Genomic DNA, 15,419 nt, shown 5'->3' on the forward strand with positions numbered 1-15,419 from the left:
CTGAACTTGAGTCTCTTGTCAATGAGCCAAGACTTCCCTCAGGATTATTCTATACACTGTGCAGCTTAGCCACATTGGCTTTAGCTCACAGGCCAGGAACAAAGTGAGTGCACCGGCCCGTAGGCTTATACAATCAGGGTCATAACTTTCCCATCATTGGAACGTTACCCATTGATGATGGACGGACTTAATATATAAACTGTTACCTTTCTTAAGCCTTTCCTGAAGTGTCCTCTTTTGGGGGCCAAGAGGACACTTCCTTCCCTTTCAGACAGAGAGACGTTGGGATTCGTCTCCCTGCCATTCTTGGTTAATCGTGGTTACAGGAGCATGAAGATGTGTTGTCCATGTCGTGGTCTGCGGACACTTGTGAAAACTTAACGGTCAAATGAGGTTGTAAACAATAAATCCTTTAGGAATTTATGTGACATTGTAAATCTGAGCAAAGCCATTGGGTTGTTGTGTTAAAAATAACCTAAAACTTTTCAATGAGGAGTGATTTTTACAGGAATATTTTCTGTTTGGATGCTTGTAACATTAAACCTTGAGATATATTTTTAACAACATGGGATGTAAATAGGTTCAAGCTAAAATCTTAACTGTCCAGCTGTCCTTGAGGTTTTCTTTGATAGCCCTATCTTTAACCGCGCTACATACACGTGTACATGTAGTGCGCTCAGAGCCAGGAAGTTAGTCATCATTCGGGTGTCACCCACAACGACATGTTTATCAGCGGCGTGCAGATCACTGATCATCTGATAAGATATCCTAGACTTCACAGAAATCGTTGAGGACTTCCATTCAGGGTCGTGTCAGTAAAGCCCACTCCTGTTCTCCCCTTACCAAAAGCATTTGAAGAAACAATTTGCTGCTGATCACAGTAACCGTTCCGTGTTATTATCTTGTTAAGGCCAGTTAAGAGGCCATGTCTCTGAGGGCTGAGGCGACCCTGTCAGGAAGGCGTCACTTTGCTTGGTGGGCTGCCATGCAACCACAGAGGCGTTAACGGTCCAAACTTCTTTGCCACATTGAGAAACACAAACACAAAGACAGACGACGACACGAATCCCTTCACTACCCTCAAGGTATTTCTCAGATATGTTAAGAGACTCTAAGGAGTCAAGTTTGCTGAGAGAAGTTGAATGTTTTTGCCTGAGCCTGCAGACAATGTTTAGAATGTTGTTATTTAGTGACCAAATGTGTTTAAATATCAACATTACCAAATCAATGTTTATATAAATATTGAAAGAAATTAGACAATGCATTTATGAAGACTCGACATGGCAGTGAATCATGTCATGCTGTTTGCAAGTTTGTGTCAAGTTAGCCTTCATTGTGGAATGGGAGTTATATTATAACTTAGTATTAACAATCTGAAACTTTTATTTCGAGGTCACCGATACACACGCTCGACCAGTTCAAGCTTTTTTATAGCATCAAATAACAACAATGAGCTTTTGGACAGAAACCATCTTTATCTACTAACATGAACTATGACTTTTTAGTTTAGTCCATGTCCCAACAACTAACATGGGGAGGGCTTGATTTATAACCTATACTGCAGCCAGCCACAAGGTGTCGATAGAGATACTTTGGATTCACTTTCATGTCGTTCATATTTATATATATATTTGTATATATATATATACAATTCGTGGTAAATAACTTTTTTTTAAACGTTGTAAGCACCTTGTTAGTGCACAAATTATACTCTCATGTCCCTCATTATAAATAATAGATTTCACTTTTAATGATCAAACTTATGTTTACAACAGGCTGTAGTCTCTTATTTCTCTGTTCTTTCCCATAAAAACTCTCAAGTTAATCAAGTTTCATTACTGTATTCACTCTGCCTGGACCTTGGCAACGGTTCATATTCTAAAACCACTCAAACAACAATGATTCAGAAAACAGTGTTCATGTTGTTTCTGGATTTCTGCTCCATTTTAAATAGCAAAGAGAAAAACATATCTGATTGCAATGGGAGCTGGAATGGAGCCACTCCAAGAAGACAATGATGTCGTGACACACACTGACCTATAATTGCCCACAGCAGAGAGCCGAGGGGCAGTGATTGGCTGGCTTAAAGGGCCCTGTGGCCTTAGAGGATGAGAGCCATCATGCAATTGCAAAGGATCAGCAAATCACTGTCAGATGCCCACTGGCTAGACCACTCCAAACCAAAGCCATTTTCCCATCAGCATCAGAGGGTTCACAGAAAACAATAAAAGCAAAACAGTTACAGTAAAACAGAAAGAGTCTTTTGAGTCTCTTTCAATAAAAAAAGAGCAAAAGTCTTAGAGGAACAAAGTGTTTGAAGTGAGATGATTTACTTTCATCTTTACACAAAGCTGTATTCTACAATAATGACAAATTCAAGTGCATTGAAAAGTAAGAATGCAATAAAAGCAATAGGGATAAAGAAACGTTGGCGTGTGAGTTTCGCTCAATGAGAAAGAAGACGGTGTTTGTAGATGTCCAATAAACACATTAGCGTGGAGACAGACACGTCAGTCGGAGAGGAAGTATTTGGGCGATGTCCAGGCATTTCTAATCTGCCAACACAGATTAGGTGAATGGTATTTAAGCCATAATAGCAGTTTTCCTTAAATCACTGCCAAAACTCCACAGTTTAACAAGCTTTTGAAGATGTTCTAGAAAACTGTTCCTATTAGCCCGTCAGGCAGTTTCTGATGTCTTAATGCAGGTCAGCTCCCAGACCCACAGCTGGATAGAGGAAGACAGACCAGGAGAAGGAGGGGAGTGTGGAATAAATCCAGATTCAGCAGCTCTCCCTCTGCCTCCTCTCTTATCTGCTCGCACAGCCATCTGAGAGGCACACACACACACACACAGCACTCTCAGACACAGCCAAGCTTTCCTGGCATCTCTCCCCCGACTATGGAGAGATGAGTTTGTCCTCCCATCTACACCTCTGTGTGAAGCGCAGTGCACATCAAGCAGCAGCAGCAGCAGCCAGGAGCACATTTAATTGGCCAGCTGTCTGAGTGGTCAGGGCTACAGATTACTTCAGAAGCGACAGACAGCAGTTTCTCCGTGGTCGCTTGAGCATTATAGAAGTACACATTAGAACTGTACACACAAGCATGCAACCATGAGCCATATGCAAATATCAAAGAATCGTCCTTGTCCGTACACTCCCACTGGAGAGGATCTGCAATTTCCCCATTTCTTCTTCAGGATGTTAATTGATGAAACATTCAGCATATGGTAATACAAAGTGAGGCTTGGCTCACAGGCAATAGATGCAATCAAAGTGATTTCTTATCAACTAATTATCTCCACTCAATTGTTCATCAAACACCAAAACAAAAGGTTATTCTTGTTTCTATCTCCCTGTCTGAACCCATAGCTGTGTGAATTGTATGTGTGTGCTCACATGCTCAGGGGTTTTGTGTTTGTCGGTAGGTGACATCTCTGGACTAACACTGCATGTAAGTCTGCTAAACACTGACATCAGCAGTATACAAAGCACACTGACCGTGGATGAGATGAGTCAGATGGGCCGGAGGGTGGAGAAGATGATCAAGGGCCGGCAGGTTGATGCTGAAAAGAGCAAACGTTGCTTTAATAAGAGCTGCACTCACAATTTTTAATGGTGGTTGAATGCGCTTCTTCTAAAGTATGTCCGCTAAATAAAGGCACAATAATACCGTCATATAATTTGTATAATTTAGTTTTAATGTAACTTTTTCCACCACATATCAAGGTGGGAAGTTTTCTTTAGTTTAAGGTTTGAGTCTATTGATGCCAGGCAGAATTTTGGCCATTTTTGTATTATTAATATGTTTGAGTCACAAAGTTAGACATCCTCACTTTTCAAAACATAAAATATAGTTTTGAGCTAAAAAGAGATGCAAATAAATTAAGAAACAGCAAAGAAATTTAACAACATTTATGCACATATTTAAAAAAACTCACTCTTCCATCATGTGGAGAGAATAAAGAAAACAAATCCACTGCATGGTTAAAATCCATGTCCAGTATTAATCTGTTTCTGAAGATTATAATCTAAATCTAATCTTAAAAAGTACTGAATTAATTTTCCTTAAAAACGGTCTAAATATGTATTAATAAAAATGGAAAAAATTAATTTGATGTCTTATTATAGTTTTTTTTGTCCATCAGTGCTGTACTGAACCATATACTTCGTATGGGACAAAGATGTTGTTGGTAATTCATTTTCTTTCATTAAACTAATTGATGAATCACAGCAACTCTTAAAATGACATATATTTATTTAATTGTTAAATCCATCCATCACTGCTACGTAACTGGGTTTCATTTATTTAGTTGATGATATCCTAGGGAGTAATTGTTATGGTTCTAAAAAAGTCTTAAACTTAACTTGGTGAACTCTGCAGAAACCACAATCTGGAAATAAAACAGCAGGAAGAGTCGGTAAACATCCATGTGGGTTCTTAAAAGATCACCAGTTTCATACTTGGGATAAACAACAGACAGAAAAAGTCTAAAATAACCTGAAAAATAGTTTTTGGCAGTGAAGCCTGAAAACAACAAAGCCCTTCCCACAATGGCCCCCAGCTAAAATCCACCATCATCCAACCACAACCCTGAACCTCATGGCTCAGATTTTAGTGAGTTAATTTAACACTTGTTGAGTAACAAATATTCAAAAAGGATTTCAAGTTACTAGCAACCAAACAGTGGAAAATCAACTACATTGATTTATTTATCTACTGGAGGGTTTGGCTATTAGCTAAATAGCTATTAGCGCCTAGCTTCATATATAGCTATTAGCACCTAGCTGCGTGGCTAATATTTCTGACGGCTAACATTCACTGACTGCGTCTATTAACAACTGACAGTGACATTAACGTTTCAAAGATGAGAGTGAACAGAAACACTTACTCAGCCTCGGTTATTCCTCTTTGTCTGTTTGCACTGTGCTCTTGAGCTATGCTAAGGCTAGCTTCCACAGTTAGCATCCTAACTAGCTGAGTGTCATGTCTCGACCTCGGAGGGAGACTCCAGTTACTGAACCTCAGGAAGTTAAAGACTTTAAACTGGGTCCACCCTGTAGAAGTGGGGACTTCTATTAAACAGCTTTATTATTATTATTTTACTGAATGTCATACAGGAGATATCAGTTTGTTCACCAAATATTCAATTTTAATTCAATTCAATTTTATTTGTATGGCACCAAATCATAACATACATGATCTCAAGGCTCTTTACATAGAAGGTCAAGACAAATCATTAAACATGAAATCAATCACAACATGTTTAACTGGTTGTGACTCGCATGGTTAATATTTAAAAATCCATCATTGCCATATAGCAGTTAACATATCATAAACATTAAACCTGTGTGTTTTTTTTATATACAAGGGGCTACAACATTGAATGGGAAGCATCAGTGACTGCAACTGTCACATAAAGTGGATGGGGCGGATGTGGCTCAGGAGGTACAGCGGGTCGTCCACAAACCAGAGGGTAAGTCGGTTCAATTCCCGGTGGTTCTATTCCCGGCGCCTCCAGTCTGCATTCTGAAGCAAGATATCGAAGATTGGTCCTGACATCTGTGCTGATAGTGTGTTAATGGTGTGTGATAGAAGAAGTGCTGCGTATATAAGTGCTATATGCATGAGTGGGTGAAAGTGACTTATACTGTAAAGTGCTTTGATTAATAAGACTGGAAAAGCATCTACATGAAATACAGCCCATTTTACCATAAAATAATTCATCCTTCTTTCTTGCCTTAAAAAATACTTTAAGTAATGAACAGATTGCACTTGATGACACAGGTTTAGGTAGTTTAGTTTTAGTTTAGGTCCACGATTGTCTGGACAAGCTGGGTACACATAGAGCTCGGACACCAGGATGTGTTCCTGCTTTTCCTGGAGAACATCTGCCTGCAACAGGTAAACACCAGAAGCAAACCCCATGGGTCAAACCTAAGCCAGCCAATCACCTGTCAGAAAAGCACAGCAGGGGGAAGGCACCGAGGTTTCCTGTGTACACACGGGCTGATAAGGATGACACAGGATTAGAGATGATTTGACAGTTCAGATGGGTGAGAGTTCACAAACGCACAAACACAGAGGGGAAACCACAAACAAGTGTACACACGTATATTTCTCTGCTCCCATTTATAATGTTATTGCCATTCATTATATATGAATGAGGTAATTTTACAATATTGGTGGAACAGTGTGATGAAATACAAATGTCCATCCACTTGACTATTAAAGGGCCAGACATGCGTTGTAGCCCAGTGAAGTTGGCCCACACGGGACCATCCCTTCAACAGCTTCTCCACTCATGTAAACATGACCTCTGTTAGTTAACAACTGACTGATATTGTGTTTTTAATCTCAGTCCAGTGGGACTCTTTATAAAACCAGACCAGGCACTTTGAAAATCCCCAAGTATGCGTGCGCCAAACACATGGCTTAGGAGAGATAGGGAGAGAAATTCAGTGGCGGATTCTCGACTTTGGTTTAAAGATAAATCATGTGTCTGTGTGACTCTGTGTTACGGGCTGGAGGTGAACACCATGTGTTCCTGTCATCACAGGTTCAAAACCAGCTCATGACCTCTGCGAGACATCATCTGTTTCCTTCCAGAATTTCCTGTCATGTTCCACTGAGTAATATTTAGTGAACCAGCGGTTTCCATAACGGATGATTGTGCTCTCGTTATATTATTCCTACTAATGTCAGCTCACCTTAAAAAGAAGATATGTACCGTTACTCATTTTTGTGCAGCATAAAAACAGCGCTGACAAAATATCTCAAGCACAGCAATCCATCACAGAGAAAAGATTATGTTTAATTTATTTTGCAATTGTTTTCATATCAGTGTGTGAATTATACAGCACTTAAAAAATTCAAGTCTTATAAACATCCCTCAAAGACAAGTTCTCTCATACGCTTGCAATTCCTATTTATGCAGAAAGTTATTGTATTATTGTTAAACAAATGCGTCAAATGCGTCCCACATGAGGTGAGGGTTAAGTGAGGAAACCCTTTGGTTAGAGACAGATTCTATTTTTGGTTAAACATTGAAAACGTTAACATGTTTGTATATCAAGGTTTGAGTGAGTTTTTACTTCTTTACTATTTAGGAAATACCACAGTCTGTGTTACTAATTTAATTTAATTTCTCTCCTTTCCTTACCATGGTGACATGTGGCGTTAGCTGTGCCAGAGGCTCTCGGGTGCCCTTCTCATCTCAAAATGTGTCAATGTTGCAAATTAGTGGTGCATAAAGGTCATTGCTAGAGGGCAGGGTTCAACTAAAAAGTCCTCAGCAGGATGCAGGGATTTGATCCACATCCATGGGCCTGCGTTCAAAAGACAAATCTCTCTGAGCTGCTGCTAACAATGTTTTGAAAAATATATTTAGAAATACTTTTCAAACTGTAGTAACAACTCCAATCCAAACCAATCCCTGCTGTATGTTTGTCTGCTTCAGTGAAAGTAACTTCGCGGTCACAGTTTATTAGAAACTCACACTCTAATGACCTCAGCTGCTGGCAGCTCTCCACAGACCTTTCACCATGTGCCAGCAGCACAACTCAAAAGGGACACCCGAACAATCCACTGGCTCTTTCACATACTCACCAAATCCTACAATAACAGTGCGGCTCTGTGCTCAACCTGGATATTTGACAGGTTATTATCCAATTAGATACACTTCATTTACAGCCCAGACAATATATGAAAGCATAAGGCAAACCATAACTGAGGCTTAGAGATAGAAATCAGCTGCTCCTGGCTGCTGGTTTAACCGAGCAGTGTTTGTTTTTCAGGCTCTTAATGGTCACGTATAACTTTTCTGGGAGTTCTTCTCCCAGCAGACAATTTGAATTATTTTCTGTTAAAGGTTAGAAAAATAATTAAGGTATTTATCAGACAAATGAAATATTTGCAAATGGTTGGAAACAGCCTCAATTCTACTCAGCAAAAATAAGTTATGTTCGTCATTACTTCTGTGAACTGCTCTTGTAAACCAGGAACATGTAGGACAAGAAATATTCTACATAATAAAGTCCTGTAGCTCAACTGCTCTACTTACATGGGTAATGGTGATTGGCTATAAATCATAATGTCATAAATCATTTTAAACATTTTAAGTCACTACATGCATACCAGCCACACTGAGGTCATTTCATTTTCAGCCTGAGTAAAATGTTCCTTTTCCTCTGAATGTTTAGTGACTCTGTCAGCATCAAGCCAATTGCTCCGTGGTGGATTGCAAGGCATGAGGTGGGAATGTAAAACATGGTAGAGAGTGTGGAAAGCTCTTGGATGCCTCGTATCATCGGGTCCTCCAAAAGTGTTTTGACTCAGTTAGAAGATGAGGAAAACACAGAATCCTGAATGTAAAGACAGAAATAAAAAGTGTCCATATTGACTGTATATAAAGATGATCTACACATTTCTCCACTTCCTCCCACTATGCAGAAATCAAGTTAAAGTATCCTAGATATGAATTCCGCCATTTTGCTCATTTGGAGTCACAGACTGAATTGTTTTTTGTTTTTAGTTTTTTTAGTCAGCTGAGAAATGATCACTTGAACAAATATCAGTGTGAGTAAGATATACCTTTAATGACAACACCATCTTCGATAAAAAACATTTTTTTAACATGCACGGTTTAGTTTGGTCCATATCCCATCCATTAATATGGAGGAGGCAGGACTATGACCTATAGCCCAGCCAGCCATCTGATGGCGATTGACACGCTTCTGCTTCACTTTTGGGGAGCTGTCATGTCGTCCATCTTTTATACAATCTACAATATTGACAGTGAATTTGATAGAAAACAACATATCTGTTTTGGGAACCAATTTCTATTAGGTCCCTTTTTAAGTGACGTCTGTATAACGTAGCTCTCTCAGGCCACTGGGCAAACGTTCATACACACAGGCTGCGTCTGGACTTGTATACAAAAACTGCAGTCTTGTATATTCCCCACAAAACCCTGCCTTGAAGAGCGTGACAGATGTTTATGCAGTTGCCATGGCGAGGACCCTCCTTTAGCGAGGGAGCATCAGAGGTGTCGCACGACGCACTTCACCCTTTCAGAGAGTCATCATGACAGCGCCGCTTGTGTCAACCGCTGAAAAACCCTCCTCTCAACAGGGTGGATGCAATCGTTTGGGAATGAGGTCACATGCTGCAAGATATAGACGGAAATTTATTTTTACATAAATTGCCATTTCACCCCAAAACATCGAGGGAGTCATTGATAGCTTGTGCACATGATGAAAAGTAAATATTCCCACAAAAGAGAACCACGTCCCACTGAAACAAATACAGATGAACTTCAGTATTTTAGATTTTGTGTGTTATTGCTTGCATATTAGGTTTTCAGTCTCTGCAAGGTATTGTGTGCATACTAAAACGTAATACACACTAAAAATATATTTTCTCACAGAAATAAATACAAACAGATAAACTTGGACTAAAAAGAGGAAGCTGGTTTGAATTTCCCTCGTTTCTAATGTTAGCAGTGCCTGGGATGTATCCATAAGAATTCACAAGGACACTGTGTGGTCATGTTTAAGGAGAATATGGCTCTAATATTGCTCTAATTACTCGTTTTCACTCTCCCTTATCTGAGTGAGGCAGCACATATGTGCAGGATACTTTGATTACTGCTAATAAAAGGTTGTTTTCTTAGTTCAACCTCTCACATGTAATTTCCTATAAAAGCTGCAATACATTTATTGCTCATTGCATAGTGCAACAACATGTTTTCAGGTACTCTCGTGAGAATAATTAAAAACATATCGTGTTAATATGACGCTCAAGGCTACTGGCAATGTAAAAGAAAATATTGACATGCTTTGTGCTTGGTGTTGGCCCAAATAAATCAGGGATTTCAGCGCTATGAAATCATTGAGGTGCAGGTCCGGCGCTCTGTCTGGCCCCTTTCTCCAAACATTTGTCTTCATCTTCAGAATGGCTGCTGCCCCTGGCCTCGCTGCCAGCTCCTCGCCACTTGTTTGATGATTAAATACTTTCTGATTTGCCGGGCCATGTTGTAAACTTCCTGTGTGGTTGCACCATGAGGTCTGTGTTCCACACCGCCGCTCCCCAAAGGCCTGGCGTGAACACCATTATTATCCCTGCAAATTAGCCCAGTTAACCCGCCCCTGCTCCAGTTCACTCTTTGTTAACCTCTCATTTTTCACCGTGTCTGGACTGCGGACCAAAGGATTGTAGAAACTGGTCCCCCCCCCCCTCACCACCATCCTGATCTTCCCCTGTCCTGGCAGATCCTAACCCCAGTGAATATTAAACAGCACAGACTGCAGGAATGCCTCGGCTAAATTGGCAGCAGATGTTGTTGAGGGGATTTGGTTGTGAAGTGTTTTGTCTGCAAACCGAGCTGTAAAACATCGCAGGCCTGACAGGTTCTCTGGTGAGCCTCTAAGGTGAAACGGCACAAGGGCAACGCAGCCCTGTTGTCGCTCTACTGCGGCTCACTGCTGGCTGAACACTCACTCATCCATTTAATGGTCACAGAAAGCTTCGGGAGAAAAGATGAACAAAGGGGCTACTTCAAGTTGGAATACAACAAACATTAAGATTATATGATGTGTAGCACCCATCGTAAATAATCCAGTAGAAGACTCCAGGATCAAAATTGTTGGAAAACCTCAATCGTCTCCACATTGTTGTCCTTTACATGACACTGAAAGGCTTTTGTCAAGTACGAACCAGATTTCAAGTCAAATGTGGAAAAGATGTTAACACACAAGCAGATTAAAGTTTAATGTATGATCAAATATATGTTTTTAAAAATGCTACATGTGATCTGAGTGGAAAATGTTGCATACCTGCCGGTCACGTCACTTTGAGAGGAAGCAGGCCTGAGATGTCTGGGTGTCTGGGAGAAAGATGAATGACTGGTGCAAAAAAGAAAATGATTTCGTAGTTTGCTCCAAATTCTAAACCGGTCACCGCTCCAGGCTACGACTGCCGACATAAACTGTGGCACATGTGATTTCTTACTCCCTGCACAAATTATGATAGTTTGGACGACTGCTGCTCTGGCTCCAAGTCCTCGGAGGCACTGGAATTGGTCGTGGGCTCAAATGATTCAAGGGTTGGTAACAGGAATATGTGTTTTCATTGACAAGGAAAACAAAGCATTTTAATGAACTATAGCTACATTTATCATTTTTTCTTTGTAACCATGAGAAAATTGTGTGATTGTGGTGCTGAACAAATAATTATCACACGACTCTGACCCTGCTTACCCATTGTTCTGAGTGACTTGACACATTTGGGCCTTCCTCTCAATAGAAAGCAAACACTGTTTAGAAAAACTTGGTTGCCATGTATAGGAAGCCTCCCAAGGATCTTTTGCAGTGATGTTGTAGGGGTCGATGGCCTGGATCCAGAGGATGGGGAGGGTGGGATTTTAATCATTTTCTATTTGTTTTTTGTGTGTGGTGTTTTGTGTATTAGTATTAGTTTGTATTTTCATGTTTCTTTGAATACAAAATAGAATAATTGAATAACATTCTGCAGTTGCATTCAGCTCTAAGGAGATTTTCAGCATCTTTCAGCCTGTTGTTTTGGTTTCTACAGCCCACAACTTTATTGCTTGTGTTCGGTCCCACCGTTCAGAGAAGCGGATCACACTACCTGCCCAGCATCAAACTGCCGACAGGGAAAGCGGCTAACCTCAATCCAGATATTGCCCCAGGGAGACGGTGTAGACCAAAACAGAGCTATAAGGGTTGAGGATTGGACAAACTCTACATTTGACAGATCTAGGACTAAAGAAACGAGTTCACCAAATCAGGTTGATAATCAATAATAATATTACCTGTGTAGCTAACTCTGGCTCAACAGTTGTGTTGTGCACGGCCCCTGTTAAATAAACAAATAAACTGGAATCACACTCAGTAGAGAGCATAACTCCGCCAAGACCCTTCAGTCTCCTTAAATTCAATCAAGCTGCACCAAATTTCACACACTCATAGATATCAGTCCCCTAAGTTTTCATCCAGATCTGTGAATTATTCCCTTGGAAAACAATGAAAATGTTAAATAAAGAACACCTTATCAATGTTATAGAAAGTGAAAAAAAAAAAACATGGATCTGCACCAAAATCTGATTGGTTCTTCCTGTACTCATACAACAAGTTTCACCATGTTTCAGGTCAAACAAAGAAACCAACAAACAGACAGGGGTGAAAACATAACCAAAAGAGTTAATGCAGATGAGTAAAAAACTTATAGTATATGTCAAATTGAGGACTACTCTGCAAATGCACTTTGGATGTTGTGTGTTCCTCCTTAACCTAAGAAGCGAGATCACTGTATATAATATAATTCAATACTATTCATTCTACTAGTGTGTTCATATGAACTCACTGTATAGAAGAGTATGTCATCCATCATCAGAGACATTCCAGAGAAATCATCAGTTTAAGTGCTGCAGTATGGGCGGGTGGGCGGGTGGGGGGTGGAGAGCACGAGCGGAAACTGTGTGAATTATTTTTTTCTCACTGATAAGAAACCATTACAACCGAGACATACGTTCCAATACGTAGAGTGTAAGAGCAGGGAGCAGCCCATTCACTGACAAGGTGAAGATTAACATGCGAAGTAAATTCAAGGGTGGCCAGGATCCATGCAGGCCATCTGCCAAGAATCCAATACAGCAAATGGTTGGATCTGTGTAAGCCCTAAGCTGACAATAAAGTCACTACGCTTAAAAAGATGCTAACACCCGTTAATGGGTATGAAAGCCACTGCAGCAGAATACAAATCCTGGCTTCTTTCCCCCCTTGTGTTCCCTGTAGCACAGACTTTTATCCGCCTCCATCCAGCACGTCCTGTGAAGTTGATTAACTGAATACTTTGGAGACTGAAGGAAAACTTTTATCAACTTTGGCCGCGACTAACCCACAGTGAGGAGTTTGGGGAAATAAAAAAAATAAAAAAAACCTGCCTTGCTTTATCTTCCGATCACAAGACAAGGCAGTGGAGTGTTTGCCAAGAAATAAAGGTATCAAGAATTCACCGCGGTGGCAGATAGAGGTGAGGAGTCTCGTGCTGCTGGTGTTTGCCACCTGCTTTGGGACAGACTGGAGGTGGGGGAGCGCAGGGTAACTGTTGGGTCACAGCTGTCAGCAGTCGCTCAGTTACACAGGCCGAGTGGGACTGCAGATATGAGATGGGGGGGGAGCAGAAACTAAAGCGATGACATGATGGGGGACCCGGGGGTTACACAGTCACACTACCACCATCTTCATTCAGCATTGTGTGTGTGTGTGTGTGTGTGTAAACATTCCTTTAAGCAGTTTTCTCTCAGGCTCTGTCTTCTGTGATGCTCCCACAGTGGAAATCTGTCCACGACCCCTTTAAAAAGAGAGGGATGCCCACTTCCTGCTACCCTCAGGCGTGCCAGTCCTGCCTCCAGGGAGAGGGGCCTCATTATTTATTATTTGTTCCCCTCTTGTTAAGGAAATACTTTCTCAATAACTCTTTCCCCTTTGTATATTTTCAGTCGTCTTATTTTCTTCCTTGATTCAACCCCGTCCTCTCTTATTTATTTGCTTTCTAAACACCAGCTTGGTCCGTCACATCCAGGCCGTCATGAAGAGACTTTGAACGATGACGTTTGTCCTCGATGAAGACAGTGTTTATTTGTCCGAGCCAACCTGCGGGGATAAGGGTATTTTAGGGGTACCTATGTGAGCCGAGCCGTGCGGGCTGACCTGGGTTAGCATTACCTCAGGCTTTAATCAGATTCCACTGCCTCAGATTGAAGATATGTCGACTGATTCAATGAGCTCACGTGTCATAATTTATCAGCCCGGCCCTGCCACTCTTAATGTAAAGACATTCCTGCCCCATGTGAAGTTAATGGGATGTTATGTCCACAAGCACATGTTGTGTGAAACGGTTTCTTTCAGCGAAGTGAACGCTCAAACACTCAATCTCACACCAAAGCTAATTCATCCCCGGCAGTGACTTCTTTGTTTGTTGATGTTGGTCACAAGTTTCCCCCCCCCCCATCCACAGAACTCATCAAGGCAAAGAACAAAAAAAAAAAGTGGGATGAAAAGGCCACAGCACAGGATGACCACTGATCCATGACTCAGCTTTGAAAATCGCCGCCTCCAAATCAAATTGTCCGGCTTCAAGGAGCGGAGGAGCCACAGCCCCTGCCCCGGGCCACTCGGTGTCACCGGCCAGCTTTGAGGGGTTAACGCACATTTTTCTCAGTTGTCAAGGACGTGTGACGGGGGCAAAGCAGTACAGAGGAGGGCAGGGGGTCACCACACTTGCAAATATCAGGAGTATTTGAAGGATGTAATTGTCTTATAAATGAAGCGGGAACTTCATTTAACATTTTAGGTTTTTGCTTTCATGGGAGCACATCTGGATCTGAACTGTGTATCCTCAGTCAGTGTGTGATAGTAGTTATGTCATCATGAGCTTATTGACATATCTTATATTGTACTCGGGTGTTCACTGATCATTGTTTAAATGCATTATTTCACTGCTTTGTATTTTTAGAGAACAATCTTTTATATTTAGGCTGTTTTTGTATTTATTCTGATTCTGAAAGTTCTCCATTTTACTTGTATGAAGAGGTGAAAGGTGCTAAACGAACATAATGGCCGGTAACCCATGATCTATTATTCAATATTGATCATTTTTACCACCACCAAGGTAATCCTGTGTTCACCCCTGTCCGTTTGTTTGATGGGTGGTTGGTTTGTGTTAAGTAACATTACGTAAAACCTACACAACTGATTACCACAAAACTTAGTGGAAGGATGTAGTATGGGTCAGGTAAGAACAAATTAAATTTAGGTGCAGATCCAGAATTTCTTTATTTATGTTCTAATGTTTTGACATTTTCACCATTTTCCCAGGAAATAATTCATGGATCTTGATGAAAGGAATCAGGCACATTCAGGGAACTGAAATCTATGAGTGTGTGAAATTTGGTGCCGCATGATTGAATTAAACCATAACTGTTGGGCCTTATCGAAGGTATGAGTGTCATTCTAGCTTAAATTTTTTATCGGACACCTTATTAACTTTTCACCTGAATGTACATTGACAATATTTTTTCCATACTATCCAGCAGACAAGGATATCTTAGGGTATATTCGTCTTCAGCACAAGGCAAAGACAGTGCAGCTGCATGAGATCAGGAACACTGTGTGGTCCACTGGCTTTGGATTTGAGAGATACGGAGAGAGGGGGAATGAGGGAAAACCACGTCCTGCAGCTCCTCTCCTCCGAGGTCCTGATAGAGCTCCTCAGTCCTGAGAAAACACGGCAGCTTCCTCCGTGAGCACGGCCATGTTTCACGTCCGGACAATTGAAGGAGTCACATGCAGCCACCGAGCCCCTTCTCCACACACTGAACTCAATTATTACACA

General features: G+C 41.0%; 1 long non-coding RNA gene across 1 annotated transcript in view; it reads right to left on the reverse strand.

The window, feature by feature from the left end:
- Positions 1–5,018, reverse strand: part of LOC118112519 — a 75,804-nt gene extending 70,786 nt beyond the window's left edge. Inside the window, exons 1-2 of the long non-coding RNA XR_004697235.2 lie at positions 4,894–5,018; positions 3,503–3,567 (exon numbers count right to left, since the gene is read on the reverse strand). This is a non-coding gene — a long non-coding RNA (uncharacterized LOC118112519). The remainder of the gene's footprint in view (positions 1–3,502; positions 3,568–4,893) is intronic.
- Positions 5,019–15,419: the final 10,401 nt, after the last annotated feature.

The sequence above is a fragment of the Hippoglossus stenolepis genome, chromosome 7 (assembly GCF_022539355.2).
Source record: "Hippoglossus stenolepis isolate QCI-W04-F060 chromosome 7, HSTE1.2, whole genome shotgun sequence".
Taxonomy (NCBI): Eukaryota; Metazoa; Chordata; class Actinopteri; order Pleuronectiformes; family Pleuronectidae; genus Hippoglossus; species Hippoglossus stenolepis.